The sequence below is a fragment of the Pseudocercospora fijiensis genome, assembly GCF_000340215.1.
Source record: "Pseudocercospora fijiensis CIRAD86 unplaced genomic scaffold MYCFIscaffold_13, whole genome shotgun sequence".
Classification (NCBI taxonomy): Eukaryota; Fungi; Ascomycota; class Dothideomycetes; order Mycosphaerellales; family Mycosphaerellaceae; genus Pseudocercospora; species Pseudocercospora fijiensis.
Window position 1 is genome coordinate 884,205 of NW_006921544.1, and position 6,000 is coordinate 890,204.

Sequence of the window (6,000 nt, forward strand, 5' to 3'; positions counted from 1 at the left end):
ATACGGAAGTAGGAGACTACTCTAAGCTAGGTTCGGACATCCTTCTAATAGGTAGGATCCGGCTAGGATACTATATTTAGGACCCGTATATTATCAGGATAGCGGCCGTTCTTATCGGTTATAAACCCGATAATATTTATTCGCTTATATAGGAGCTAACGCTTTTCTCTATAGACCGTTAGGTTAGCTCGCTCTAGGTCGTAGAGGACACTATCGAGGTTCTAGATATATTCGAGAAAGAACCTATAGATACTAGGCTCTACCTCTTTATTATCGTATCTAGTTTTAGGGCCCTCAATACCGATATCGTCGAGGAAAGGCATCGCTATATAGGAGATATAGGCCGCGAGGACTTAGTTTATAATACGAACGAACTAGGCTACTAAGTTAGTTGCCCCTTAGGGAAGGGTAGTTTGTCGGTATAGCCTAAGAGGCGTCTCGAAGCTAGCAAGGTCTCGACTATTAGGATAGAGAGGGATCTAGTCGTAGCCCGAGAACACGTTAACTAGTAAGGCTACTATATAATTAGTAAAGGCTTCTAAGAACCTATTAGTCTATAGAGGAAGGTTAGTATCCTTAATCGTAACTATATTAAACTTTTAAGTAGCGTTAATTAGCCGGTACTTCTCCAGTTTCCCAGGAGCTATCGTCTTTTAAACTAGGAAGTATAGATTGCGATACGAGGTATAGGAAGGCTCTAGTATACCGGCCTTTATACGATATCGTATTATATCCTTAACTATACCTCGTAGGCTTAGGTTTAGCTTAAAACCTAGATAGGCCTAGGGCTTATATTCGATCGTTCGGATCTTCTATAGAGGGGTAACCTCTAGGTTAATTCTACCTAGGTAAGTAAAGTTATATACTAATACGGCTTCGCGGTTATATAGAAGCTCGTATAGTAGGTTAAGCTTACGATCTAAAAGCTCTATACTAGGTTTAATCTTCGTAAGCCTCTCCTCCCTTAGCCTTAATTCCCTATAGATATTAGAGAACTTTTTCGTAATATATTTTTAGTTATATAGACTATCTATAGGTATTAATATCGCTTCCTAATTAAGGTACTTCTATCGCTAGTCGGGATCCCCGCTAGGATTTAACCTATCGGTAATATATACGCTACCCTTTATAGGCTTAATCTTATTAGCTACCCTCTTATATAGGGTATATATACTAATCGCTCGTAGAACCCGAGCTCTCTCTCTTTAGCGCTAGGCCTAGAGATTAGCGTAATAGAACAGCGCGTAAACTTCTTTAGAAGTCTCCTTAAGTTAGTAGATATATAGCTAGTAGTCCTAATTTATAATACCGGCGAAAACGTTAGATTCGTAATAATACCCCTAGGATAGTATTAGACTCGCGCTTTAATTAGTTAGTTAGTTCGGATTTAGGTAGACCTAGCGACGATATATACGATAGTATTATTACTAAGACTCGTATACTAGGTAGTCGTTATATTATTATACTCGCTATCGCCTCGAGTATTCGTTTTCTTAGTATATAACCTAGAAACTTGCCTTAACGTACAGATCGGCGTACTTCCGGATATAACCTATTTAAGCTATACTAACTTATAGCGTAGATTATCGGTTTTATAACCGCGCCCTATCGTTTCCCGAGGCCCGTCGTAAAGTAGCTAGGATATCCTTATAGGTCCTATAGCTAGTATTGCCGATATAACTAGTAAATATAACCTAACTACCCTTCTAGTTAGCGATAGTTCCTATTACGGATAGGCTAGAAGCTAGCCCTCTATACCTAGGTCTTAGTATTAATACCTAAGCTATTAACCTAATAGACCTCTTCCTTTTATACGTTTGCGAGACTTCTTCCTTTACGCTTCGTCGACTATAGCTAGCGACCTAATATTATTTATTTACTTACTCGTTCCCTAATAGTACGAAGCGTTATTAACCTCGCTAAAGCCCTTAGGTTCTTATACTAGAGGCACGCCGACTTTATACTATATTCGAGATAAGACGACGACCTACCTATTATAGCAGAAGCCGTACTATATAGGATCTATACGCTAAACTCTATTAAGTAGAGTCTACGCTAACCGAGAGCCTATTAATAAGTCTACTACTACATCGCGTATATCGCTATAGATAACGACGTCTCGCCTCGCGGTATCTCGAAGCTACTAGGCGACTATCCTAGCAACTAGTAGTATACGATTAGTAACCCGTAGTAGGCTCCGCTAATACTATAAGAACGCCGTACTAGCAATATTAATATATAGACTATCCTACCGACCGCCGAGCTACTCGTATAGCTGTTTTAGTTATTTAATAGCGAGCTTATATATCGATAGCTTTACCGATATCTTTAGATATATAAAGCATAGTTACTTTAGCTTAAGAGCGAGCGCCTATCGGCCGAAAAGTAACGCGATAATATAGAGGTACGAGCTCTCGCGGTAGAAGCTACTACTATATTAGAGATTAACTAGGCTTAGATACAAGTAGAAGGCGATATTAAGACTACGAATAACCGCACTATATACCTCTAATAGCAATAGCGGTAGGCCTAGGATAAGGTAGATCGCTTAAATAATATAATCCTAACTAGGGATAAGAGTAAGGGTACCGCCGGCTTCTAGTAGTAGAAGCCTAAGAAGTTAGAGAAGATACTAGACTCCGACGCGTATAACGGGGAGAGCAAATCAGCGCTTAAGACGTAGTTAATCGCTATGTTCCTTAAGTTAACCGCTAATATAGACCGCTTTCCGACCCTCTATAGTAAACTCTTATATATATATAGTCGCCTAGGACCTAAAGCCTATATTGTCCTAATCCCCTACGTTAAGATCGATTGTGCTAACGACTAACTACGCATTACGTTTACGCTTAATACTGTCGCCGCTTTTAAGAAGGTCTTAATTAAGGCATTTAGCGATATAAACGAGGAAGGTACTATATTAGCTAAGATAAAGAGCTTAAAGCAAGGAGGTAAAGACTTCGTATACTACCGAGCTAAGTTTAATATACTTAATGCTACCGTAGGCTTTAATAGACTAGCTCGTAAGGAGCAGTTCCGTACGGGCCTAAGCGAGGAATTGCGTAACGAGTAGGCTCGTTAGTAGGATACCGATATACTTAACTTCGAAGACGTCTATAAGCGCCTAGAAGCACTTAACTACTCTATTTATAAGAGAAAGGCCGAAGTTAAGACTTCTAGTACAATATATAGTGCCTTTAGCTCTAGTACCCCTTCTAGTAGTAGTAGTAGTAGTAGCAATAAGGCTAATACTACTAGCTCTTCTCGCCCTACCTCCGCTCCTTAGACTTAGTTAAATACTAACCCTTAGCGTCGTCTGTCTAACACTCCGGCTTAAGCTACTCTAGGCGCTAGTAGCGCTCCGCTTATAATAACGAACGGTAGTAACGCTATAGACCTCTTAGCTATAAATAATAGCAAGCGTACGCCTCTAACTTAAGAGTAGCGTAACGAACGCCGCCGCTTAAACCTCTATAGTTATTGCGGCGAAGATAGTTACTAAAAGAGTTATTGCCTAAACACTCGTAAAGGCCGTACTAATCGTAGCGCTAATATCTCTACTATAGTATCTAGTAACGCTAACCCTAACCCTACCGTATCCGATAGTATACCTTCTAACAACTCTTAGTAGTAGGAAAACTCCTAGTCTCTAAGTTAAGTCGCTCTTAGAGACCTCTCGATAGTTAATAAGCCCTAGTCTAGTAACTAGTCTATACTCCTTTAGTCCCGCGTTTAGTATTTTAGTAGTTATAGAGATACCTATAATAGTATTATTATAATAAGCACGGTCGGAAGCACGCAGATCCTCTTCGAATTAGCTTGTTAGCCCTTAAAGCGGAGCCTTTTATTTACTCCGATAAGGAGCATTTAGTATTACTATATACATTATAGATAGACTCCGTAGCTTAAGAAACACAGAGTATAGTTAACTATAGTTGTACTAGACACTCTTTTATAGACATTAACTACGCGTATACCTCTTAGTTACTAATTACCGCCCTAGCAACGCATCGCAAACTCGAAGCCTTTAATAGTATAGTAGTGCCTAATGTTATATACATTGCTAAAGGTACGCTTAATATCCTCGGATACCGTAAATATATCTACTTCTTCCTTACTAAACTCGGTTACTACCCTATTATACTTAGTAAGCTATAGCTTAAGTAGCACAACCCTCGTATTCGATAGTACGACGATACTATCCTATTTAACTCTAAATACTACTAGCAATACTATAATAAGCATTATATAATAGTCCGCGTAATAGGTATTACGCCTTTAGCCGATATAAGCGAAGATACTAGTAAAGCGCCTCTATCTCTACTAACCGAGTTACCTACGCTCTCGTAGTTTAAATTAGAAATAATAGATTACCGAGAATACCGAGATATACGGAATCGTCCTACTAGGCCTAGACGATCTAAGCTAACCGTACTAGCTTTTAGTTAGTAGAGCCTATATACTAAGACCTCTAATAATCGAGAGCCTAGAAGTATAGGTCTAATAGATACGAGAATTGCTAAGCCCTCTCCGCCGCCGATGTTGCTAATAAGACCTTCCGCAATTGCTATAATATATAAAGCCTAGTCGATAGGCATATCGGCTATAGGAGCCGCGCCGTTCGACTTACTCTCGAAAAAGAAAGGTTACCTTATCTTCGTAGCCTCGCTCCGCGATATAGAGCAAGCTATCGCTATTAAGAAGAGTATAGATCTAGCGACTAAACTACCGAGGCACTTATACTACTACTTGCCTATATTCTCGAAATAGGACGCGTCTACCCTACTACCGTACCGAGCTTACGATTACCGTATCGATATAACCGCTAAACCGAGGTATAGCCCTCTATACTCTATATTATACGAAGAGCTAGAAGTATTATGCGACTATCTTAAGGACAAACTCGAGAAAGGGTTTATATAGACTTCTTCGTTACCGGCATCTTCGCTAGTACTATTCGTTAAAAAGCCGGGTAGTAGATTAAGGTTCTACGTAGATTATAGACGATTAAATAAGATTACTATTAAGAACCGTTATCCTATTCCGCTTATACAAGAGACCCTCTCCCGATAAAGCAAAACAAAGTACTATACTAAACTAGATATTATATTAGCCTTTAATCGCCTTTAGATAACGAAGGGGTACGAATAGAAAACTACGTTTAAGACCCGCTATAGTCTATACGAATACCTAGTAATGCCTTTTAGACTAGCTAACGCTCCCTTATCGTTCTAGAATTATATTAACGATACGCTAGCACCTTTCCTAGATATCTTCTATATAGCGTACCTAGACGATATACTAATCTATTCGGATACCCTCGAAGAGTACTATATCTACGTCGACTATATACTTACCGCGCTCGGCAAAGCCGGACTTTATTATAATATCTTAAAGAGCGAATTCGAAGTATAGGAAGATAAATATCTCGGTCTTATCGTAACTATAGAGGGTATTAAAATAGACCTAGAAAAGGTAGGTGCTATATATAACTAGCCCGTCCCTCGGACTATAAAAGACGTCTAAGTATTCCTCGGGTTTACTAACTTCTACCGCCGGTTTATTAATCGGTTCTTACGCCTCGCTAAGCCCTTAACGGAGCTTACAAAGAGAGATCTATATAGAAAGCACCGGTTCTAATAGACTAATAGTTGTTAATAAGCATTTACTACCTTAAAAGCAGCCTTTACGGTATAACCTATCCTTACGTACTACGACCCCTCGTTACTAATTATAATCGAGACCAACGCCTCCGACTACGTTACCGCCGGTATTATATCGCAATAGCATATATATAGATCTAGCGATAAAGTAGGCGACTAGAAGCCTATAGCCTATTTCTCTAGTAAGATATCGCCTATAGAATATAACTACGAGATTTACGATAAGGAGTTGTTAGTAATTATAAAAGCATTCGAGTAGTAGCGTAGTAAACTCGAAGGGCATCTAGAAACCGTTAAGGTTCTAATAGACTATAAGAACTTAGAATATTATATAACG